General features: G+C 48.9%; 2 long non-coding RNA genes across 2 annotated transcripts; one reads left to right on the top strand and one right to left on the bottom strand.

Annotated features, from left to right (window-relative positions):
* The first annotated feature begins 529 nt into the window (after positions 1–529).
* On the top strand, positions 530–5,836 carry LOC147652071 (uncharacterized). Its single transcript, XR_015289276.1, has 3 exons — positions 530–697; positions 1,230–3,704; positions 3,900–5,836. It is a non-coding gene; the product is annotated as an uncharacterized LOC147652071 (long non-coding RNA).
* LOC147652072 (uncharacterized) lies at positions 719–5,286 on the bottom strand. Its single transcript, XR_015289277.1, has 4 exons — positions 5,180–5,286; positions 3,688–3,858; positions 2,903–3,038; positions 719–2,022 (listed from the first exon to the last, which is right to left on the bottom strand). It is a non-coding gene; the product is annotated as an uncharacterized LOC147652072 (long non-coding RNA).
* Positions 5,837–25,858: the final 20,022 nt, after the last annotated feature.

Genomic DNA, 25,858 nt, shown 5'->3' with positions numbered 1-25,858 from the left:
TCAGCCCATTGCAGAGGATGAGGCAAGCACAAGGATGGAGCAGGATGCTCTTGGAAATGGGGGCACTGCAGGTTCAGAGCTTGAGGCCAGGCATGAAGCTGAAACACAGAACATAACAACCACTTCAACCCAAAAAAGTGAAGAGATTAAATGCTGTGCTCGCAGCTGCACAAGGAGCAATGCCAGCACTTGAAATCTGGGAATAATTGATTCAGGTTTCTAGAATCATTTTAACTGAATGAGTGGGGTGTAGAGGAGAAGGAGAGAGAGGCTGAGATAGAGAGATTGCTGTTAAAAATGCTAATCAGCAGGCTTTGAACATCTGGTTGTACTGGAGGATGCTCCTGGCCTGCCCTGCTCTGCCCCCAGTGACACAGCATGAACTGGACACCTGTGGCCAGCCAGGATGATGCCAGAGAAACCAGGGATGCATCTGATCAAGCTTTAAAAAAATGTAACTTCTTCTCAATGACCAATCAGCCTTCCAATGGCTATGGTGGGAAAAGCACCTAAATTAGGCAAAGTGCAAAAACCTGGGAAGCAGGAGACCAGAGTTTCCAGCTGAGAACTGGTCCCAAAAAAGGGGTTAAGCTTTGTCCTCCTCAGCAGAACATCCTCTCCAACACCTCTCAACCCCTTGGAGGCTGACAAACAGCTGATGGAGCTGGGGCTTCACACCAGGGTAGCAGGAAAACAGGTAGTGGATTGAGAAATATTAAAGAAATACAGATTTATTTATTTTTTTCTCCTCCAGGAAGCACTGCCTGCTTGTTCTTAACAGATTTGCTGAAAACTAAACTGTTTTCCATGGAATATTTTTAAAGAGGGGCTCTATGCACCTGACATTTGCTGCTTCGAAATTGCTGAGATGTTCCATTTTTAATTTCAGAATTTAATTATTCCTGGTGTCTTTAGAATGTGAGATAATTTTATTTTTACTGGAAATGATGTTTAAAAAAATTAAATGAAGCAACAGAATTTATCTGAAAGAGGCTTTTTTCCCCTCCCTTGCAAATTCCAGCTGATGGTTTGGGTCAAAAATTTTAATTCTACTTGATATTGACACCACATCAGAATTTTTTTTGCTGTTGTGTACTTTGTTCCCAAAAATAGCATCAGATGCTGGAAGGCTGTTTCCTGCTCAGTCTTCTCTGAGGCCCAGCAATCATTTCTATCGCAGCATCCCATAAATCCACAAACCTGACATTAATCTTTAAACTTTTTCACAGATTAGCATCTATGAACCCTCAGCAAAGAACCCCTGGGCTTGGGCAGCAACAATCAGCCTGGAAGCTGAACACCCTGTTGAGTTGCATCTTGTAGTACCTTTTCCATCACTTTGGTTGGGCTTTTGGAGAACATCTCAGTTTAATTTGGCTTGGGAACCGCTCACACGCATGAGTTCTGCAGGGGACATGTGGTTTGCTGCACATCAAGTTCCTCAGGAGTTTTGCAAGAAATCTCTGGCAAATGAATCCCAGAGCTTTCCTCTCCTTGGTCTGGAATCTTGAGAGTAGATTTTCAGAAAACTGAACCTCATCTTGTGCAGAGAAATCTCACTCAAACTCATCCACCTGACTTTGGCTGCAAGCTGGTCAAGAATCCATTTTCTTTCATTGGGATGTCCTTGAACTGGTGTTTCTCCCCAGAAATGATCCCTCTGTTAGGCAGAGTCCTGAGGGGGAGATTTGATTCAGTGTCATCATGCATTTTGTCAGCACATCTGGTGAGGAACACGTGGTTTATTGAGTTTTCCACTTGGGAGTTCAAATTTGGCCACCAGGAGAGCTCTCTGATTCTAACAATTCCTTGATGAAGCTCATGAGCAAGGGAGACAGCCTGGTCTGGAAGCTCTGGAAGAGCTTCTGGGAGAGACATCTCATGCCCAGGGTGGGACAGCCCTCATGCTTCCCTGGGAAGCATGAGGGCTGAAAGGAGAAGTGTTGGACACGTGATGCTTCTCCTTGGCTGCAATAAATGCCGCTGCTCCGTGGGGGTTGGAAAAGCTGCTGCCTGCTGGAACTTGAGAAGAGGGAAGCACTTTGACACAGCTGTAGGGTGTAATGGAGATGGACATCCAGTGCAGGATGGACTGTCATTTAATATAAACCTGTGTCCCTGAGAAGAGCCAGGGTAACTCTTTATAGAATTAAGTGGGTTTCCACTCCCTGATGAAGGCATTATTCCCTAGCCAAGAGCTGCCTTCATCCCTCTGCTGAGTGTTGGCAACCAGAGCTCAGGAACGGATGAGGAGACCCAAATGAAACAACAAACTCCCTCAGCAGGCCCCAGGCAAGTTCCCTGTCAGTTGGATCCCAGCATATCCCAGATTTCTCTTGGGTAATCATTACAGCGAGCAGCGGATGGAAATGAGCCCGGCCAAGGCACAGCGTGGAGCAGCATGCTCCAAACAGTGACACATGCCCTGCTTTAAACCTCCCTGTGTTCAGGCAGGTTGGGACTGAAAATATGCTGATATATCCCACTTACAGACAAGGAAAATAGGCATTAAAAAAATCTAGTTGAAGGTGTCCCTGCTCGTGGCCTCAGGAACTTTAAAGGTCGCTTCCCACCCAGACAGTTCTGTGGTGGAAAAAGAGTTGGTGCATCTCCTTTCATGTTGCCTTTTAGGCTTGGAAATTCAGTGTAAAGCCTTAAATGTGGTGTGTTAAAAGCTGCTGCTTGGGGAAGGAATGGATTCAGCACGTGCTGGGCTGCGCTACCCAGGCAGGGGTGTCAGCACAGCTCATTCCTGACATCCATGAGCTCATCCAGCTCATGGACAAACGGCACTGGGAGACACCAGCCAAGGCAGGCCGAGCAGGTGGCGTGGAGAAGCAGGAGAGGGGAGTGGGGAGGGGGATATGAGGTCATCTGCAGTGACAGTGTGTCAGGTACTCACATCAGAGCAGAGAACAGAGCCCTCGGCTTTATGGAACGAGCTATCCAACCAGGCTCCTTCTCCCAGTTATGGAATTGGAACAGCAAGCATCTGGCCTGGAGCCTTCCATGGGGCCAAATCCTTCTGTGCTGCAACCCTAAGGTGACACCAGGTGTGAGTTTGCTTGTGAGAAACTAAGGCAATGACAGGGGCTAAAAAATGTGGTGTCCTGCTTGGAAAAAAAACCCCAAATCCCAATTTTTTCTGCAGAGCAGAGATGTAACTGAGCAGTAGTATCACACCTTTAACTGCTTCCCCATACACCAGTTCTGTGCATAGTAAACAAGATGTTTGTTTAGTTTTGTCGTGGGTTTTTTTTTTTTCCCCACAATTAGGAAAACCCGAAGCTGATGTTTCCCTTTTTCAATTTATTTTCTCAGCAGCCAAGCCACAAGATCAGAGCAGAGACACTCATTAGGCAGGTGAAGTTGGGAAAACATTCACACAATTTAACAGCTCCCCACTTAAAATCCAATAAAACTCAAGGGGAAGGGGAAGGAAAATATTCTGCTTTTTAAAGGCATGTGGTGAGTTTCAACAGCCGCCTCTTATTGAGCCTCCCCTAGCTTGTTTCCAATTACTGCGAGGTGTCCATAAGCTATGGAGAAGCAGCAATGATCTCCTGTGAGAGCTGTCATTATCCATGGAGCAGGGCTTTGCTGGGTACAGAGGAATTACAGTGGAGGAAAAAAAAAAGCCCTGGACACAACCAGCATCCAGTGCCACCCATCCCTTCTCCAGCTCACCTGGAAGCACAGAGCAGGTGGGTAGAGCATCCAGGGAAAGGTCTGGATTTGCCCAGAGCAATAGGGATTATTCCCAGGGCTGCCTGCCTGACCCCTCAGCACCAGCTACTGTGCCGAGATGTTGCCTGAATGCTGACATTTTAACAGCAGGGTCCCTTCCCAGCACACGATCTGGCGAGAGGGAATAACAGGATGTATTAATGTCATTTCAGATAACGAGATTCCTCTCAGAGAGGGCTTCTGGCACCGCACGTCCCCCTTCGAGAGAACCAGCTCCGAGCTTGAAAGGAATCCATTTGGGCCATTAAAGTGACTTGTGAAATGTAGGATATTTAGCAAGTAATTAGGACCACATTTCATTCCCTCCGCCTGCCCGGAGCTCTGCACCGTGGTCTCAGTTCAGCTTTGCATTTTGCACACCAGCAACACCAGCACCATGGTTTTTGGGATCGTTCTTCCCCTCCATCCCCCTCCCCTCCTTGCTCAGGTGGTGTTTGTCACCTGCAGCATCTATTTTGTGTGGTAAAAAAAAATATGAAAGTTTGGGTCTGAGGAGGCGCCAGGGAAGGTTTCCCCATATTCCATCTGCTGTGCAATGGTGGTACCTCTCTGCCCCCGCCACCCACGGGATAACAGCTGGAAGGGTTATCCAGGATTCATTTCTTGCAAAGCCCTGCTGATGGCTGTCCATGAGCTGGGAATTACCACAGAATTTGGAAAATACTGTCAGTTTTGAGATGCTGTTGGAGCCAGTCCCCCCTGAGCTGCATTTCCAAGCCCTCTGCTCCAGGCTGTGCTGGAAAACACAGCTTGTTTCGTGGGACTGGGATCCCACTGCCATCGTGCTTGACAGGGGAGAACATCCCTCCTCACCCCTTTGATCCCCCTGAGGAAGGGTCCTGGGCTGGAGGTCTCACCCAGACTTCCTCTCACCCCTCACAAGTTAAAGGGAGCTTTCCCTCCCATTTTATACTCATGGATCTGCTCTTCCAGGCCCAGATGACCACAGGCAGCAGGAGCCAGCAATTCTGCACTGGAGATGAGCCTGTGGATGTTGGTGACACCTCTGGAAAGTGGATCTGGTGAACATGGCCTCATGGACACTGTTTTTTTGCTCCTGGACATTCCTCAGGGATCATCCTGAGGGCTGAAAAAGGCCCTAGTACTCAGTCCTGTGCTTCCTGAGGAAGAGAACAGCTTTGAGCCTTGTCTGTGCCTTCCCATAGTGAATCCTGCAACTTTAGAGCCAACCCCATCATCCAGACCCTGACATGGATGTGGTTCCTCCATCCCATCCTTCCTCTGGCTCTTGGGTCCACAAGAAAACCCTGGAGGAATCTTGTGGATCCTTGAGATTGGATCCACAAGAAACCCCTCAGGGAATCTTGAGGAGTTTTGAGATGGGTCCCTGAGGCTTTTGTGACTCCATCTTTTCCTCAGCACAACAGAAACCCACATTGAGGATTTTCATCCCTATCTTTCCTATCCTTACCTCTGGAATACCTCTGACCCCTCACACAGGACAATTTCTGGGCAGAGGATTCTGAGGGATATGCTCCTCACCACCCTTCCCTTTCCCCCTCTTGCCTCTGAGGCATCGATTCCTTGTGGAAACCAGCTGAGGACACCAAGTCCTGGGAGCACCTGGCTGAAGCCACTGGGCAATCAGCTGTGAATGAGTCACACCAGCAGCCCAATCCCAGGGATACCAGCCAGATCCCTCTTCACAGGACAGAAATAGATTGTAATTGACAGATGACAGGCTGTGGCCAAGTCCTGGTGCTTCAGAGGGGGGATGCAGGGATAAGGGCTATTATTATCCCTGCTATTTTTTATTTGGGAAGCACTCCTATTGCCTCAAGTGCTCTCAGAATTGACGGCAAGAGCATTCCTGTCCTTAGCACACGGGATTTCTGGGATCCAAGGGCGTGACTGGAGATGAGCTATGAGCTGTGGGGTGGATGTGCTAACAACTTCTGGCAGGGACTGGACCAGCACTTCATCCCAGCCAGAGACATTCCAAGGTCAAGGAATTGCCACACCAAGGAGCGGCTGTGAAGTGAGAGTCAGACAAAGCAGCAGAAACTGGGGTGAAACATCTCAGAGATAAATGTTGGGAACATCTGGAACATCGGGCCAGGTACCTGCACCCAGAGCCTCCCTGGAAGTCGGGAAAGATGTCCCAGGCTGCAGGAGAGGCTGGAGAAGGATGGGACAGCTCATCCTGTGACCTTCTGCTCTGTGCTCACCAGGCATGGGGAGCTGGGTGCTGTCCTCTAAACCCCTGCTCGGGAAGTAGTGTTCTCCTGCAGAAACCTAAGCTTCCCATTGCTGAAAACATGGAAAATATGATCCTGGTGCAACCTAAAAATGAACAAGGCAGAAGATATTTTTAGGAATCTCATAATCTGGGTATTGACCCAAATCTTGGGTTTGGAAAGACTCTCCATGGGGGGGAGGACAGATAAGGGGCCTTCCCAGCTCCTGGGATGAGTGCTGGTACCTCCTGGCTCCTCAGCAGTGGTGGTGACATGTCTAGACACTCTGGGAAGCATTCAATCAGGACAAGGAGAAATGGGTCCCGCTGTTAGGAACAATGCAGGAGGAACAAAACAGCCTCATTTTATTCCCTGCAGCTGTCTTTTAAAAGGACTATTAGGTCACTGAAAGTTTTAGCTACAGCAAAAAATAACTCAAAAAAAAAAAAAAAAAAAAACAAACCCCAAGAAAGAAAACCCAAAAAAACCCAGGAAAAAAAAAATTGGAAATGAAGCTGTATATATTTTTGGGAAATTGCTTTTTTTATTTTAATAGGTTTCCCTTTCAACTCTCTTCCAGCTGATTTTTTTTTCCCTTCTTTGAGCTCTATGATTATTAATGGCTGTAGCACTAATGTGCTTGGAAAAAGCTCATTGGAGACCACGTTTTTTGGATTATAAAATATCTGAAAGATATTTTTCTTTTCTTCAGCCAACTATCGCCAGGCTTTCCCAAGCAGACATTATTCCATGCCACAGTATGGGATGCAATTGGACCCAAGCTCAGCTTTGAAGGAAAAGCCCCTTGAAATGGAGTTGTTGCTTCTGCCGTGGAGCATTCCCAATGTCCATTCTGCTCCTGGAGGATTCAGTCCCACTCACTGGTACATTGAGGGGTTTTGGGTGTTACTGAACAACCTAAATGGTATTATTTTTATTTGCAAGTGGAATGCAGGAGTTCTGGAAAGAGCCGTGGACAGACATGGATGTGGTCTGTCTGTGTTGTGGTGGTAGAGATTTCTGCTGACCAGCTGGTTTTGCAGGAGCCCCGTGGGGTTCCCAGCAAGGGCAGAGGGGTCAGCCAGGCTCTCCCAGCCGTGTCCCTACCGCTCCTGGAGAGATGTGGGGATGGTTCCACACCACAAAGCTCCAACGAGAGAAGCCACAACCAACAGACTCAAACCACTGTGGCAGTGATGGAGTGGTTTATGAACACGCAAATTAGACATCCCTCTGCTTCCCAGGGTTATATCCCAGCCCAGAAGTGCCTGCCTGGAATATCCAGGTCCAGTGGAGGTGTTCCAGGAGATTTACACCTGAGCACACTACAGGTCAATGTTATCCAACAGCATCGCCTTAATTTTCATCAAAGGAAACTCAAACCATCCCAATTCCCACCCATGCTGGGATACCCTTGGTGCTAACAGTGATCCAAAGGCAGACTCCCATTGTTGAAGCTGTCAAGAGGAGCTGCCTGGGAAGAGAGCTTAATAAACAGAGCGAGAATGAAGGCAGCTGCTTCCTTGGCAAAGCCTGTGGTTTTTTGCAAGCTCTCACCTCGGAGCCAAGCCCTGGGATGTGCTGTGACCTCTGCCAGTTCCTGTGGGCCCACCTGAGAGGCTCTTCCAGTGTCAGCATGTCAGCCTTGGGCCACTGGAAGAGGGGTGTGGATCTCCCAGCCTCAGCAGTCTATGCCCAGGTGACCTCCTGGCCCTTCAGAGTGTGACAATCAGCACTGGTACATACCCAGGGTCTTCTGGGGAGAGTGCTCCAGGAACTGCCTTCAGGGTCCTCCTCAAGCAAAGGGAACCAGGAGTTTCCCTGCTTGATCCCCAGCCCTGCCATTTGAAATTTATCCTCCTCCCCCCTTAACTCGACAGAGCGAGAATTCCATAGGGATTTTAATGCAAAAGAGTGAAATCAAAGCTTTCTTCCCAAGGAAAAAGCAGAATTCTCAGCTTTGCAATAGGACTGCTCCTGTTTAAAATGCTGAAAACATGGCGGATGAGCAGAAACATAAATATCAGAGTGTTTGGAGTGCTCTTCTCTTCCATAAATCTATTTAGCAACCATCAGCTTCCTCTTGGAAGCAGTTTGGAGAAGTCTAGGAGTCCTTTACAAGGAGAGGAAGGGGACAGAGCAGCAGTGGTTGGCGATTCCTTGACCTTTCTAATGATTCTTTCTCACAGTGGGCAAGTCCAAGGACAAGGTAATCCCCCCCCAGCTCCACACCAACACCAAATTCATGGCACTGAAATCTGTGGAGACCAGGGATAGGCAGACCTAGGGAATAAGTGCAGGTTCATCTCTCAGGGGTTTCCCACAATGACAGTTTAACCAGTATTTCCCATCTCTCTCCCATTTTCTCGTGACCCCGCTAAGTTCAGCCCTCCACTAAAAATAACCTCTGTCTTTTATTGCTGGGAAAGGATCCCAGCCTTCACAGAAACAGAGTTTCTAATCTTCACAGAGACAGATGCTGGAATACCCCAAAAGCTCAGAAACTGGAAGGCAAAATTAATGAGACTTTCCCACTTATTATTAAAAAAAAAAAGAAAAAAAAAAAGAAAAAAAGTCTCCTGTGAGTTTATAACAGCTGCAGATCCAGAGGCCCTTTTTACTCTCCAGATAAATTCTACTTTCCATGGGTTGGCTGTCCTGTGGTATGAACTTCAGGAATAGGAATTGATGAGATCTTTAGCAGATATATCCAAAAGAAGTGGGCAGAGACCCCAGCCCTGCTCTGTGTGCTCTGGTTTGGGTTATTTAAAACACACAGATCTCCTGAGTTCCATGTTAAAGCAGAGATGGAGTTGTGGCTTCTTCCAGAGCAGCCCCTCATGAGCTCCACAGCCTGCAGACATCATTAGGAGAGGACAATTATCATCCTGCTGCCCAGGGGAGAAGTGGAAGCCATGCAGGCCTTGGCAGCCAATTCCTGGGATTTCTTATAGGAACTCTGGCATGGCAAACCCTCAGCCAGAACATCCCTGGAGAGGCTCAGAAGTTGACAACCCATTTCCAAAACTGGGATTTTGGGGAGGCCTTTCATCCATCGAGGTCTCCCCTTGCTCCACAACTTGGTGTGTTTTGTCAGAGGGCCAAAACAAAAAAAGGAAAACAACCAATTTCTGTCTGCAGAGCAGAGACATGGCACAACAGCTTGAGGTCAGTCCTCAGTTCTACTGGGGAATTCCAGGAGAGAAATCCCAACTATTTCCCAGGAATGGAGAAAGGCTGATGGTGACTGTTGCACAGGGCATGAGGCCAGACAGACTGGGAGGTCAGAGGTCTTCAAAAGCATTTCCCTGGGCTTTTGCTTCCAAGACCAGCAAGACTGGAGTAACACCACACTTTGGAAGAAAATTTTGGGAATAGTCTTTTACCTTGAACATTTAAGGGAAGAAGAGAAAGGAACTAGAACCCAGAAGGAACCAGAAACAGAAAGGATCAGTCCAGTGCCATGTGAGGAGCATGGAGCAAAGTCAAGGGTGGAGCTGGGTCTTGACAAACCTCATCCAGATATTCAACTGCAAATCTGTTCTTCCATTCCTCATTCCAGCTCATGGAACTCCAGGTGTGCTTTCTGCTCCCTGTAGCTTCCTTCCTTCCTTCCTTCCTTCCTTCCTTCCTTCCTTCCTTCCTTCCTTCCTTCCTTCCTTCCTTCCTTCCTTCCTTCCTTCCTTCCTTCCTTCCTTCCTTCCTTCCTTCCTTCCTTCCTTCCTTCCTTCCTTCCTTCCTTCCGCACCTTCCGCACCTTCCGCACCTTCCGCACCTTCCTTCCGCACCTTCCGCACCTTCCGCACCTTCCTTCCTTCCTTCCGCACCTTCCTTCCTTCCGCACCTTCCTTCCTTCCGCACCTTCCTTCCTTCCGCACCTTCCTTCCTTCCTTCCGCACCTTCCTTCCTTCCTTCCGCACCTTCCGCACCTTCCGCACCTTCCGCACCTTCTGCACCTTCCTTCCTTCCGCACCTTCCTTCCTTCCGCACCTTCCTTCCGCACCTTCCTTCCGCACCTTCCTTCCGCACCTTCCTTCCGCACCTTCCTTCCTTCCGCACCTTCCTTCCGCACCTTCCTTCCTTCCGCACCTTCCTTCCTTCCGCACCTTCCTTCCGCACCTTCCTTCCTTCCGCACCTTCCTTCTGCACCTTCCTTCCTTCCGCACCTTCCTTCCTTCCGCACCTTCCTTCCTTCCGCACCTTCCGCACCTTCCTTCCTTCCTTCCTTCCTTCTTTCCTTCCGCACCTTCCTTCCTTCCGCACCTTCCTTCCTTCCGCACCTTCCTTCCTTCCGCACCTTCCGCACCTTCCGCACCTTCCGCACCTTCCGCACCTTCCGCACCTTCCGCACCTTCCGCACCTTCCTTCCGCACCTTCCTTCCGCACCTTCCTTCCTTCCGCACCTTCCTTCCTTCCGCACCTTCCTTCCTTCTGCACCTTCCTTCCGCACCTTCCTTCCTTCCGCACCTTCCTTCCGCACCTTCCTTCCTTCCTTCCGCACCTTCCGCACCTTCCTTCCGCACCTTCCGCACCTTCCTTCTGCACCTTCCGCACCTTCCTTCCGCACCTTCCTTCTGCACCTTCCTTCCTTCCGCACCTTCCTTCCTTCCGCACCTTCCTTCCTTCCGCACCTTCCTTCCTTCCTTCCTTCCTTCCTTCCGCACCTTCCTTCCTTCCGCACCTTCCTTCCGCACCTTCCGCACCTTCCGCACCTTCCGCACCTTCCGCACCTTCCGCACCTTCCTTCCTTCCGCACCTTCCTTCCTTCCGCACCTTCCTTCCTTCCGCACCTTCCTTCCGCACCTTCCTTCCTTCCGCACCTTCCTTCCTTCCGCACCTTCCTTCCTTCCGCACCTTCCTTCCGCACCTTCCGCACCTTCCGCACCTTCCGCACCTTCCTTCCTTCCGCACCTTCCTTCCTTCCGCACCTTCCTTCCTTCCTTCCTTCCTTCCTTCCTTCCTTCCTTCCGCACCTTCCTTCCGCACCTTCCTTCCTTCCGCACCTTCCTTCCGCACCTTCCGCACCTTCCGCACCTTCCGCACCTTCCTTCCGCACCTTCCGCACCTTCCTTCCGCACCTTCCTTCCGCACCTTCCTTCCTTCCGCACCTTCCCTTCCTTCCGTACCTTCCGCACCTTCCTCCCTCCCTCCCTCCCGCACTTCCTTCCTTCCTCACAGAGAGGTTAACAGGGAGAAACTATTTTTAGGTCCGAAGATGTTGGATCACCCTCTGTTATGGCAACGGATCCTGTTATTCCTTGTTTCCTCTGGTCTTTTCAATGCATCAGAGTCATCAGGGCTCCCATCCAGCTTACAGTAAACACTCCAAAACCTCCGGATTTTAGGACTTCTTTTTTGCATGACTGGTAAGAACATTAAAGGAAGAGAGGAAAGGCCCATCAAGGAGTCTCAGAAGGAAGAAGGGAGACGCCAGCCTGAGGAGTAACCTCTGGAGAAACCATACCTGAGACCTGGAGTGGGGAGGGCAGAGCAGATGGCTCCTGGAGGTCCCTTCCAGCCCATAGGTCAAACATCAGAACCTCACAGCTCACCCAGCCTGGAGTGTGGGGCTCCAAAATGATGAAATGCCGCCTGGTTTCGGTCCAGAGCAATAGATCTTCCCTCACAGAGGTTACTCAGCGCTTGGAGCAGGTTTGCAGGAGCATTTGCCAAGGTTCAGGCAAGAGCAAATGCTGAAACCAGGTGTGCTGTGCCTTTTGCAGGGGTTTACTGCAAAGTCCGTGAGCTTGGACAGGAAATCTCTTACCTGCTGTGGGACAGTGATTCCTGCATTTCTCCCAGCAAATTCATGGAGTAAAGCATCCAGGGGAGATTCGCGTCTCCAGTTCCCTCTCTGACACCCACACCCAGCAGCACAGAAGCTCCGTGAATACACACAGGGAGGAGAATATCAGGGATCCTCCTGCTGGAAAATCACCTTTTCCATTCTGCAATTACACTAAACCTTGCAGGAGCTGCAAAAGTGGCCAGGGATCCTGGACAAAACAGGGCCACATTCCCCAGTCTGTCCCAGTAAAACCTCATGACTCCCTATTTTGTTCTGGAGATGAGTTATGAGTTTTATTTTGCTTTAGCCAGCATCATTCGTAGCATTTGGACTGCAAAAAAACCCCTCCCAAAACCCCAAGAGAATGGTGCTTTTGATAATAGATTGGGTTTCAGCACTTTTAGGAAAAGGTAATTCCATTTCAAAACACCCAAGTTCAGGGTTTTTTTTCTAAGAGATGTGAACAGAAAAACAAGACAAACCTGCCCTGTTTGATCTGTGCTTCAAATTTTACTGAGGAAAACAGAACCATTTTAGAGAAAGCAACTACAGAAATTTGGAGGGAGCTGGCCAACAAACAGGAAAAAAAAAAAAAAATCCAGCAGTGATCACTGAGCTCTTCAGCACCAAACCATCAGCAACTGATGGCTCATTCCAGCTTTTCTTTGCCTTCCTATCTCAGCCACAGACTTTAACTGGAGGGAAGGAAAGCTCTGACAAGATGAAATTCCAAAATGAGGCTCCAGGGCAATTGTCAAGTAAAAAAAAATATTTTCTATAGATATGTTTGAACTGATGTAACATCAAGATGATTTGAAAGGCTGGAAATCTGAACAGGAGCTGAAACAATTGCAAAATTCTTATTTTCAGGTCATTATGTTAAATTAATTACCCTGTGTGCTTTGCTGAAGGTTGGCAGCAGGGAGGGGCTTGGGACAAGGATCTCCAGAGAGTTTCTCTCTTTCTCATTCTCCTTCATGGAGCTCTGGAGAGGAATTATGGATTATCAGGGCTGCTTTCAACCTCCCTGTTCTTTGGAATGTGCAGCCATGCCCTTGGATAAACACCATTCCCACGGACCTGTCCAGCACAAACGTTGCTCTTTGCCTCCTGGGCATCGAGGTCCTCCCAAGAGCAGCTCCATAATAAAGGAGAAGAGATGGAGCTGAACTTTCCCTGAGGAAAGCTGAGCCGTATTCTGAATTGATTTGAAACCAATCCAATCAAAAAATGAAATATTCCCCTGATCAAGTCAAACTGACCAAAAATGAAGTGTTTCATTTCAGGTTTGTCTCCCTCTCAACCCTTCAAAATAAAATAGAGAGAAGAGAAAAAGACATAAAAAGAACACTGCAAGTTTTCAGCACATTTCTTCCCTATGGGAAACAGCAACTCTGTGAAGTGGCAAGTTTCCTTGGAAAAATCTGTCTCATCAGCACTTCTCCACTGTGTACAAACTCCAAAAAGCCCATTGCTCTGATCTGGGGCCTTCCTGGGATTTATGGCTCTTGTATCTGTCCCTAAATCAAGCTCCTTGCTCAGAGGGTGTTTTCCAAAAAAAAACAGTGTCAGGAGCAACGTGATGGATGGACACCCTTGGACATCATGAGGCTGAGACCTTACCATACATAAACCAGGATTAGAGCAGATACTGACCCATCCCATCCCATCCCATCCCATCCCATCCCATCCCATCCCATCCCATCCCATCCCATCCCATCCCATCCCATCCCATCCCATCCCATCCCATCCCATCCCATCCCAGTCTTGTACTTCTGCAAAGCCCCCTGTATGTGCAGACAACCATTAGAGGGGTTTTTCTGTGAGTGAGTGTGTAAAATCCCATTGTTTACAGCCAGGGAACACCTCCATTTTTATGGAATAGTGCTGCCTAGCAGGTGATGTTCCAAAAAGGTGAAGCAGGGCTCCCACAGCCCTGGGACATTTTCCCTGCTCCATAGGTCCACAGGCTGAGTGCTGAAGTGCAGCTGTCTGCACTGAGCCAGGTGTGACAGCACCACAGGGGGGATCCTGGAAAAAAGAAGGAAAACCTGAGGTGTTTTCCTCTTTCCTGACTGCCCAGTTCAGCTGGAAGCACCTCTAATGCCTTTCCCATCATCTCTGTGGCTGCAGAGCAGAGAGCAGTGGTCGGCCCTGTGTTCTCTGCAGCAAGCTGAGGTTAAATCAGATTTTCAGGATCTGTTTTCTGAGGGAATTGCTAAACTTCACCAGCAGCACCAAAGGGAAAGGCAAGCAAGGAGGAGGAGGTGAGAGAGGGAATCAGTCAGCACTCACCCACCAAGGCATCCTTCCTCCCCTGGAAAAAGGGGAAGAGCCCTGCTGGGGCCTTTCCGTGGTGCTCCAGCTTGCCAGGGGGTTGTGCAATGGGATGTCAGACACACTCAGGGAGCACGGAGTGCCAAGGGGATGTAATGCAAGCCTACGTGTTTATTTCTGAACAGGAACCCAAGAAAATCCAGCCGTGACCACTTCGGGAGGTGAATCAAATCCACCAGCTGAAAACCTCAAACCTCTTGCTGTTGTTCCTTCTCCTAAGGAACCTGGACAAAATGTTTTTAATAAAACACTCCTTCCTTCCTTTCGTTCTTGCCCTTTTTTTTTTTTTTAAATACATATATATATCAAAGTTCAAATAAATCTTTACCATAATCAGAAGAATGCAGAGAACTGTAAAAGTTTAGAAGGGGTCACTCCTGAGCTGCCCTGACTCCATAAAGTGCAGTTTGATGTCCTGTAGTTTATGGCTGTACAAAGCCCAGCTCTTCTGCTCTGAGATTGGCTGTTAATGTTGTAATGATGTTTAACTGCTGACAAATGAATCACAGGTGGGGAGACAAGGACTCCTTAAGTAAAAAAACCTGTCATTTTTATTTGGTTGCTTTTTTGTTTTGTTGTTTCGATGTTTCTCTTTAGTTCCCTCAAGCAAACAGATTAAGGAACATCCCAGCCTATCAAGTAATTTCTGTTTGTAAAAACACCACATCCCTTTGATGAGTCCATCACACGCTGGAGAGGGGAGAGAGGGGTTTTCTTTCACATCCAGCGTGGCTTCTTCTTATTTTTTGCCACTAATCATGGAATTTCACATTGAAATAACAAGGAGCACGTCTAGCTGAGGTTCCAGCACATGTTTTCACTTGGGGAAACCCTGTAGCATGAATCCTTCCTTCCTTCCTTCCTTCCTTCCTTCCTTCCTTCCTTCCTTCCTTCCTTCCTTCCTTCCTTCCTTCCTTCCTTCCTTCCTTCCTTCCTTCCTTCCTTCCTTCCTTCCTTCCTTCCTTCCTTCCTTCCTTCCTTCCTTCCTTCCTTCCTTCCTTCCTTCCTTCCTTCCTTCCTTCCTTCCTTCCTTCCTTCCTTCCTTCCTTCCTTCCTTCCTTCCTTCCTTCCTTCCTTCCTTCCTTCCTTCCTTCCTTCCTTCCTTCCTTCCTTCCTTCCTTCCTTCCTTCCTTCCTTCCTTCCTTCCTTCCTTCCTTCCTTCCTTCCTTCCTTCCTTCCTTCCTTCCTTCCTTCCTTCCTTCCTTCCTTCCTTCCTTCCTTCCTTCCTTCCTTCCTTCCTTCCTTCCTTCCTTCCCTCCTTCCCTCCCTCCCTCCCTCCCTCCTTCCTTCCGCACCTTCCTTCCGCACCTTCCCTCCTTCCTTCCCTCCTTCCTTCCCTCCTTCCCTCCCTCCTTCCCTCCTTCCCTCCTTCCCTCCCTCCTTCCCTCCTTCCTTCCTTCCCTCCTTCCTTCCCTCCTTCCTTCCCTCCTTCCTTCCCTCCTTCCCTCCTTCCCTCCTTCCTTCCTTCCCTCCTTCCTTCCTTCCCTCCTTCCCTCCTTCCTTCCCTCCTTCCTTCCCTCCTTCCTTCCCTCCTTCCTTCCCTCCTTCCCTCCTTCCTTCCTTCCCTCCTTCCTTCCCTCCTTCCTTCCCTCCTTCCCTCCTTCCCTCCTTCCCTCCTTCCTTCCCTCCCTCCTTCCTTCCCTCCCTCCTTCCTTCCCTCCGCACCTTCCTTCCTTCCTTCCTTCCTTCCTTCCTTCCTTCCTTCCTTCCTTCCTTCCTTCCTTCCTTCCTTCCTTCCTTCCTTCCTTCCTTCCTTCCTTCCTTCCTTCCTTCCTTCCTTCCTTCCTTCCTTCCTTCCTTCCTTCCTTCCTTCCTTCCTTCCTTCCTTCCTTCCTTCCTTCCTTCCTTCCTTCCTTCCTTCCTTCCTTCCTTCCTTCCTTCCTTCCTTCCTTCCTTCCTTCCTTCCTTCCTTCCTTCCTTCCTTCCTTCCTTCCTTCCTTCCTTCCTTCCTTCCTTCCTTCCTTCCTTCCTTCCTTCCTTCCTTCCTTCCTTCCTTCCTTCCTTCCTTCCTTCCTTCCTTCCTTCCTTCCTTCCTTCCTTCCTTCCTTCCTTCCTTCCTTCCTTCCTTCCTTCCTTCCTTCCTTCCTTCCTTCCTTCCTTCCCTCTTTCCCTCCTTCCTTCCCTCCTTCCTTCCACACCTCCCCTCCCCCAGGTGCAGGGAGAAGACCCTCTCCCAAAACCAAACCCACCTCACACCTGACTTTCAAAATTCCCCAGGTTTTGCAGCCGTTCTTCAGTTTCTTTCCCCTCTTAGGCCTTCCTCCCCTCCTCTTCCTCTTCCTCCGTGTGTTTTGTTGGTTTTTTCCCGTGGCAAAACAAACTCATGCAGACCTGGGCATTCGTGAGCTCCCCTCCAACGCCGAAGCGTCAGGAACAACCACTTCCCCCCCAGTTTGCCCCGAAACATATTTTCAACATAACTCATCACTTTGAAGACGCTTCCAAGCTTTTGTTCCTGTTTATTGACAGGAAGTTGTTTTTCATGGCTCCAGATCAGAAAGGGGGGTGTGATGGAGGAGTTGCCAAGCGGGTTTGTTGTGCCCTGCAAATCCCGACCCCGCATTCCTGCCTCCGCCCAGGCACCCACTACCCCACCCCTCTGGTCTTTGCCAAGTGGGATAAAAACCCCATCGAGGCTTCAAAAGGGGGAAATTAGAGGCAGGATGGATGTGGGCAGGTGAGAGGGGAGCAGCAAGCTCTGTTATCCAACATGGCTCAGGAAGAAGAGGAGGTTTTTGAGGCACTCCCTGGACCTGGAGAGCAAGGGTGGGGCACAAGCCCCCTGTTTCTCCTCCTGGAGAATGGACCAGCACAGGAGGATGATCCCCTCTGGAAACTGTGGCTTGTTGGGAAGGGACGAGTGGGATAGGGAGTGGGATAAAAGGATCAGGAAAGGGGGGATCACCTGATTCCCCCTGTTGTGGCAGGACAGAGCTCTCTGGGGGCTCAGGGAGGGGCCTGGGCAGCTGCTGTCCATGGAGATGGGCCAGAGGTGACCACTTGAGGCTGGGCCAAAGGGTGGGGAAGGAACTGGGGGAACTGGGAAGGTGGTGATGGGAGAGGGGCAGCACCTGCTTCCTGCTGCGTGTCAGGAGAGGGGCACAGAATGGAATTCTCAGGGGAAGAGTTGGTCTCCGTGGTCCTTGTGGGTCCCTTCCACCCTCATAAAAGTGTTCTTGGATTTTATGAGAGAAGCTCAAACATTTCTGGTTGCCACCTCAAGTCCTGGGTAACAACATCAGGGAGTACCCTCCTGAGCCTCCTCCAGGAGCAGCATCCTTTCCTGAGGGGCATCTCTGGCTCCAGGGGCTGGTCCTGCTGGGGGAAGCCAGGAACAGGAACAGGACAAGGTCCTGGGGTGCCCAGCAGAGCCCAGGATGAGGATCTCAGCAAGCCACAGGGATCTGCCACTGGAAGAAAGCACCAGCCTTTCTGGATTCAACCTCCAAACCCACTGGCACAAATCCCTGGGGAAAGGGGAGACCTTAAATCAGGCCACATTGACCTTTTTTATTTTTTTTTTATATTGACAGTGGGACTGGCTGTTATGGACTGAGTGCCTGAGGGTCTTGCACTGAAAGGAGCACAGTGCAGCACCAGGGGCACCTCTGGATTCCACTTACTCCCAATAATTATTACTTCTTGGCTTGTTGCTACACCATGTAGTGTAATGTTATTGCTTGGAATGCTCTGTTAACTCCGTTTTTACTGATACCATGTGTTCCCCTCCTTTCATCCCAGTAGTGTGTCAAGAGCTGTTTTCCTAAGGATGGTCAGGGGAATATGATTCTAATATTACTGGAGATGATATAAAAAGTTTTATAGACACTGCTCCACGTTTGAACTGGGCCAGAGCTCAGCCACGAGGGCCTTAGTCAGGCATTTGAATTGCATGTTTGGAAGGGCAGTGAGGTAAAAAGGCACTTGCTGGTTTACAGGAGGCAGCCAGTTTGAAAGGGAAGATGATAGACCTGCACTTAGAGAGGAACAAACCAAAAACCTCAGAAATCTGGACTAATAATATGCAATTTCAGGCGTCATTTGTCTCCAGAAGCAGATTAAAGCATCCTGGGAAATACAGTAGGGCACACTGCTTGCTGTGTTCTTCCCAGGAGCACAGCCACAAAGCTGTGGCTATTAATGTGATGGGCACTGTCTTGGCTGGCAGGGCAGGGGTAGCACTGAGATTCCTCCAAAACTCAAAACAGAAGCTCCAGAGTCCAGGTGTGCCGATGGTCACAAAGGATAGTTGTGTTCTCCCTGGCTTGCCAACAAAAGCTGCTGGCAGAAGTGGCACTTTTGGATTTTTTGGGTAGAGGTATGCAAGGTAAGGACTGGGAGATGAGTCCCTGCTTGTTCAGTCAGACAGGAGAGCTGTGAATAACTCTCCTGGAATGGACAATGTGCCGAGCACGGAACCAGGAGCTCTCAGGAGGAGACCCAGGGACTGCACACTCACAGCTCTGGGAGAGCAGAGTGGAGCTAAAACCTTCTCCAAGGAGCAGGGCACAGGGATTTTCCCATTCCACTGGCTCCTCTGCCTCACAGCAGCATTTGCAGGGCTGTTTCTGCCTCAACTCTGCACCTGGAGAAGTTAAGAAACCGTAAGTTTACGGTTTATCCACTGCTTCAGCTCCTGTGAGTAAACAGGGACTCCGCACATCCAGCTCTGCTGCATGAAGATCTCTGTGTATACCAGAAACCTGCTTTCCCATTAACTCATCAAGGCATTTCTTTATATGTTTTACATTGGAGCAGGTCCAGTGCAAAAAGAAGGCACAGCAACAGCAAGGCAGAGTTTTCCAGCCCCGCTGAGCTTTTACGAGCACTTCCATAATGGCATTTCCAACACTTGGGCCGTGGCCGCAGCGACAGCTGACGCCTCATCCATCATAACCTGCTCTCTGCTTAAAAAAAGCTGCTGTATTTATTGCAGGTGATTGTCTCTGCACGGGGACGAACACGCCTGGAAACTCCAAGGCTTTTGTCTCGGCAGCAGGCAGGCTCCCAGCGTCAGGCACCGTGTTCATCACTGGGGCTGTGCTCACCTCCTTCGCCTCCCGGTATTGCCTGGAAATAGAACGGAATAAAAGTGGTTGGGTTGGAAAGAGTTCATCTGCCACAGGCAGGGGCACCTTCCACTATCCCAGGCTGCTCCAAGCCCCGTCCAGCCTGGCCTTGGGCACTTCCAGGGATCCAGGGGCAGCCACAGCTGCTCTGGGCACCCTGTGCCAGGGCCTGCCCACCCTCACAGGAAACAATTCCTGCCCAGTATCCCATCCATCCCTGCCCTCTATCAGTTTAAAACCATTTCCTGTGTCCTGCCCCTCCATCCTTTGTCTCAATTCCCTCACCAGCTCTCCTGGAGCCCCTTTAAGCCCTGCGAAGGGCTCTGAGCTCTCCTTGGAGCCTTCTCCTCTCCGGGTGAGCACCCCCAGCTCTCCCAGCCTGGCTCCAGAGCAGAGGGGCCACAGCCCTTGGATTAAAACCTTCTACTGACACAGTTGCTGGAGTTCCAGGGATTTCCTTGGGGTCTTCAGCACCCCTCTGTCTTTTTTTTTTTCATGGGTAAGAAGCAAAGATTTCCTCCTAATCAAAGAGAGCTGGAGTTTTCCTGTAAGCACAATTTTCTCACCTGACGGCTGCAGAGGGTGAGCTAAGGTGGCAGCTGGAAGGAGAAAACCAGGTGAGGTGAACAATAGATCTCCAGGAGGGAGATGAGGTAGAAAGTCAGCTGCTTGCTCAGGTGTCCTTGGGACAAACAGAAATGTGTGACACCAAATCTACCAATTCCCACCTATAAAACAATGAAATCATCTCTACTCACCAGCTTACCCAGCTCTCCTCACCTTAAAAAGGATGGAGGGAAAGCTTTGGGGCTTTAGGGCAAGCCAGGGTGAGCAGACTTTAGATTAAATTCTTGCTCGGGTGAGGTAATTTGTTCTCAGCTTCAGCCAAGTCACCGGTTTCACAAAGCACAGCTGAGCTCCAAGAAGGGCAAACACCCATCCTGGAGAACTCCCAAAGCCACAACATTCCAGCACTGAGCAGAACTGCACAGACCAGACCTCAGTACCCCAAATTCCCGCCTTCCACACTCACATTTGAGCAATGGTCTCTCAGTTCAAAACCACAGGGTGTTTTGCACATCTGGACTGGGAAAGGTTACTCCTATGCACCCAGATCTGGCCCTCCTGAATGTTTCCTCATCTCCTCTGAGGCTTTATTACCAAGTTGAGGACACTCAAACCTTTGAGAAAGACCTGCCAAAAGTTTCTTCCCATGTCTTACAGTCTGGCCAGATCCACCCATTTCCGCGTTGGTGCGGCCTTGAAAGGAAATCCCTGTGGGAAGAGGTTCCCTTCAATTTCTGCAGCAGCAGAGCTTTGCTTCACCTCAGCTACATCCGGTCCTGGAGAGCCCATTGGGAATGAAATCTTGGATTTGGCATCCATCAGCCGCTGGAGATGACCTGAGGGATCCCTTGCCATGGGCAGGCTCTGCTGCAGGCCTGGCCAGCCCAGCACCCTTCCACTTGACATCCTGGGATCACTGCTGGGATTTCATGGCATAGGATCTGCCCTTGCCTCACTTGACTCCCCCAAGGTGTGATTTCCTTCCCAGTGCTTCTGCTTTCAGGCTGTTTCCCCTTAGCTGGAACTCTTCTGCCTTCTGCAAAATCCAGGTAACGCTCCAAAACTCCTCCACAACTGCCTGTGTTTCCTGAAGGAGAAGCCCCAGGCATTCCTGTTCCACAGGAGGGGTTCAGAACCTGCTGGTCCACGCTTTATAAACATCTGAAGAGATTTAAGCCAGCCCAGAGTTAAGCACAGGCTATGAGCAAGGTTCCAGCTACTGCTCCTACTCTCCCTCCCATCCAAGAGAAAAATGGGATTCAGCGGGAAGAGCTTGCAAATGACTCACTGCCCTTTAATGGGGGCAAAAGGAAGAATAATCTGTGTGCTCACAGCCAGCTCTGCAGGGAGAGCTTGGGAGTGCTGCAGGGATCTGGGATACTCACAGGGATCTGGGATGCATGGAGCACATGCAGCAGGCACAGGAGCAAGGGAGTGCCGGGAGAGATTTCTCTGCTGTTTTAATTTTTTTAGGCAAAAAACCTGACATGGAAATTATCAGCACTGTTTTAGCATGAGGAGGGTTTTCCTATTTTTCCTTTTGGAATGGACATGGAGATTCTGAGGCTGAGATTGGGATTTTATGCTTCTGAAGTCTTGGGACTTCTTTTGGGATCAAACTATGTCCAGTCCCTCCAGAGATGAGTAATGAGGCCAAATGCTTTCATTTTTCTGTAATTAGTGTAAGGACAAAATGACATTGTGCCTCAGAACTGTGCATTTAAAGAATAAATTGGGTGTTTTTGTTATTCTTAGGTGCAGCCAGGGGGTCATGGAGCTGATGGGGGTGCGGGGAGCATCGTCACGTTGATCTGGTAAAAACATCATCTAAATCCAATCTGCTGCAGCAAACAGGCCAGGGAGATGAAGGAAACCACATTAAAAACATGATGAAAGTTGCCTCGAGGCTCTTTATGTCACACTCGGGCTCTGGGCACTTGGAGTTTTTTATTTCTTCCCTTTTCCTTCCTTTAATAAACCCAAACTTGGCATTCTTGACACACACACGCACAGAGGGGTGCAAGCCAAGGGGACATTAAAAGCTCACAGACAAGAGGGGTTTGGGTTCCTTGGCTTCCATCAGAATTTTTGAGGCCTTCCAGCAGATGACCTGACTCCTCGGGGAGAGAGAAATCAACTTTCATTCTAAATAAGCAGATAGAAATTGGTCTAGGCCAATCTAGATAATTCCTCGTGACCCCAGAGTCGCTTGGCATCACCTGGTGGCTCCTCCAAGGAGTTCAAAGAGATGATCCTGTGAAACCTATGGGCATGAGAAAGAGGCAAAACCCCCAAAATCCAGTATTTGTACCCTGTTGTGAGGCAGAAAGCAAACCAAAACTCACACATTTTTAGATTATTCCCTCCCACCTCCAAACTGATTTTTTGGGGCAATTGTCCCCTTCCCTGACCTAAGACACCAAACACTCCCAGCTCTCCAGCTCCTTCCCTGCTCCTTCCATCCCACAGGTGGAACTGCTGTGGAAGCGAGGAAGAGGAAGGAAGCAGGAAAGAAAACAAGGGGGGAGAAGAACAAGAGGCTGCACATCTGCTCCGTGACTAATCTGGGCTGTGGCACACCCGTACGGGTCCCTTTTTATTGCTAACATTCCTCCTAAGTTAGAAAACTCTTTTTTACCCACCCCCCCTTCCCTTTCCCTCCCAGCTTCAGATGTCCCAGAGGAATGTTTAAGCGATTATGGAATCCCAGAGGAGTTTGTTGCTTCCCTTTTTAATTTGTTCCATGCTAGTTGCTGGTTTTTTAAAGCAGTGCCCAGCTTGTTCCTTCCTCAGAGTCAAGCCCAGGGCTCCTTGTTCCGGCTCTGGCATGGAATTCCTCATGACTTTGTTCCCCAAATCCCTGCGGGTTTATAGCGGGGCTACAATAATTTACTCAATGCTGAAATTGGTGATTACCTGCTCTGATTTCTGAGCTTAGGTTTAAATAGAAATGCTAAAAATACTGACTTAAGCCAATCAAAAAAAGAAAGAAAGAAAAAAGGCATTATTGGCCCTTTTTTACTTGGCCAGCGTTCACAGGCGAGCTGCGATCCTGCAAGGCCGATGAAATGCCTGGTGTTATCCAGCTCTAGGCACTGGCTGAGGTCTGGAAAAAATTCCCTTTGGGTCCCCCAAAATGCATCAAAATCCCATGGGGTCCCCCAAAATCAACTGGGGTTACAGAAGTTCTGCATGGTACTTAGGTTTTAACCCCTTCAGCCCTCTTTGCCCTCTGACCACCACTCCAAGGTGAGGGGCTCGTGGCAGATGCCCAGAAAATGGCTCAAGTTTGTCTAGGAAGTGCACAGGAGGAAAAGAAATTAAATATTTCCTTCTCAAAAATCAGCACTGCAGTTCCTGGCCTTTCATTTTTTATATACTTTTTATTTTTTTATTTTTTTTTTTTTAGTTCCATCACAAGCATAGCACAGGCTGACTCTGCCTGGAATCCCTTTGCCTGGAATCATCCCACTGCCCTTCTGGATGCCCCGTAGCAACAGTTGCTTCCAAACCAAAGGCAGGAAATCCTCAGACCCAGAGCAGCCATGAGACGACTGGGAAATGAAATTTATGAAACCCAAAAGTGTTTAAGATGACTTTTCTGAGAAGAAAAGATGTCCAAAGAGCTTGGACAGGTGACACAGCTTGAAGCATCCCTTGTTAATTAGGAGAAGGTGAGCAATTCCTGGCCAATTTTGTCCTTACCAGCACCACTTAAGATCCTTAATCCTAATATTTCATCAAATCAGGTGCTGTTCCTTGGTGAACAATTTCCTAGCCAGCTTTGCATCCAAATACCTTTGGATCCCCCTCCAGGGATGGGGACTCCACCACTTCCCTGGGCAGTTCGTTTCTGGGGAGATCTCAAAGAAGCTTCACTGCAGTTTTGGCACAAGACATCCCCAAAAAGTCAACTCTACCCTGAGGTTTGCCAGTTTCTTTTAATACACAGAGAAAAGCAAGAGTTTCCCTGGCAAAAAAAAAAGCATCCCAGAATCTGGTTTCACTGGGACTTTGGACCCAGGTGGGTCCAAACCCCTTGGACATTTGTGCATGGAGCATACACTGTTTGCATCCTTAACATACATTTATTCAAGGAAATAATAAAATACAGAAGTCCAGTGCCCAAATAATGACATTTATTCTTAATTCTTGGACTCCAGAAACACTTGAGAAGCTGAGGTGAGCCCCTGACCCTAGTAATCCCCTCTCAATCAAGCCAGCTCCTTCAGTTCAGCTTGCCAGGGGTAGGGGGTGTTGCTGTTTTGGGGGTTTTGCAGATTTTTTTTTTTCCTGATTTCATTGCAATTTCACTGCTCCCCAGAATCAAAGGTAAAATGTAGGAGTGGGCAATCCCCAGGAAATGAGCATCCCCCGGCTCTCCTGTGAACTGAGACAGCAGAAACCACCTTCCTTCCCAGGCAAAATGAATTTTACCTCCAATTCTCCTTGCCATTTCTGTGTGTGGTGCCCATGCTGTTTCAATTTCTGTGTGACAAAATGTACTCTTGATAGGAACCAGACCCTGCTTTAGCACTCGGGTATGGGAGCGCTCGCCCGCCAGTGCCATCTATCACTGGAGTGAAAAGCTGTGGCACTCGCAGCGTCCTCGGGGAAGGGGAAAACCACAATTCTTTCAAGATTCGCCAGTTGCTTTACAAGTTAAGCCCGTCAGTTTAGCACTAAATCTTACACTTGAAACGAAAAAAAAAGGAAAGAGAATAAAAAAAAAAAAATTAAAAAAAAATAAAAGTCAGAGCTTCCAAACTGGAAAGTCGAGGTGGTTTTTAAGGTGTTTGGGGCTTGGTTTGTGGGGCTTTTCCCTGCCCTCTCTGCAGCCAGATCCATCCTCTTCTTGGCCTTTGCTGGACCAAAGGCTTGCCATGGCAAGAATTGGACAAGGCTTCCCAGGGAACTGGTGGAATCACCATTCCTGGAATGAGGCACTCAGGGATGTGGTTCAGTGGTGGGGGAATGGCTGGACTCAATGATTTGGGAGAGCTTTTCCATCCTAAAGTCCTACATTTCAGGGGGTAACATGGCTTGAGGAGGCTGCTGGAGAGATCTGGAGTGATCCTGACACAGAGGAAAAGAGGATCAAGAAGTGGAAGGGTCAAGGATATATTTACACTGCTTATCAGGAGGGAGACCACAGGGTTAATGCTTGAAGGTAGAGGGTAAAAAAATCTCACTGACAACATTCAATGAAAAACATTTTTCCTTCCTGCTCCTGCCCTGAGATAGTTTTCCCAGAAATGTCGGTTTCCAATTCCCTTTTTTCTTGTGTTGGATCTTTGGGGGGTTTGTTGAAGAGCAGAGAAGTCCATTTTTTATGGAGAAAACAGCAAATCCCTGCTAAGGTTGGGGAAACAACAATTAAATAAGAAGTGTGAAAGTAAAGGAAAAAGGGGAAGGGGAAGGGAAGGCGGAAGGGAAGGGAAGGAGAAAGGGAAGGGAAGGAGAAAGGGAGGGGAAGGAGAAAGGGAGGGGAAGGGGGAAGGGAAGGAGAAAGGAAAGTGAAGGAGAAAGAAAAAAGAAAAGAAAAGAAAAGAAAAGAAAAGAAAAGAAAAGAAAAGAAAAGAAAAGAAAAGAAAAGAAAAGAAAAGAAAAGAAAAGAAAAGAAAAGAAAAGAAAAGAAAAGAAAAGAAAAGAAAAGAAAAGAAAAGAAAAGAAAAGAAAAGAAAAGAAAAGAAAAGAAAAGAAAAGAAAAGGAGCTGTTTCCTGGGTAAGGTCTAAAATCATCGGGCTGTGGTTTTTAACAGAGAATAAATCCGGCTTATTTTATTACTCTTAGGGGTCTAATTGCCATTAGACCTTAATTGTCTCCTGGCCTGCTTTGCAAAGCACAGAAAGCACAGCCTGTGCTGGCCACTGGCTGCAATCATCTGCTCTTTTGATATTCATGGGCGCGTTTTCCCCCTTTCATCTTTATGTAAACGAGGAGGCAGAGGCTGCTGTGATCCTCCTGCACCTGACAGCTTTATGGATCAGACAGGGCTCCTGCGACCCAGCCCACGGGGCTGTGGCTGGAGCTGTCTGAACCAGACACAGCCTCCTGAGCCCTCCTTGTGTTTCTTCTGCCCCTCCTTTTGTCCTGCTGCCACGTTCAGCAGGTGTTGCCCTTCCTCTCCTTTTGAAAAGACATCAAAAAG

The sequence above is a fragment of the Cyanistes caeruleus genome, chromosome 7, assembly GCF_971803275.1.
Source record: "Cyanistes caeruleus chromosome 7, bCyaCae1.hap1.1, whole genome shotgun sequence".
Lineage (NCBI taxonomy): Eukaryota > Metazoa > Chordata > Aves > Passeriformes > Paridae > Cyanistes > Cyanistes caeruleus.
The sequence above is the reverse complement of the archived record's forward strand: the minus strand, read 5'-3'. Positions and strand labels throughout refer to the sequence as shown.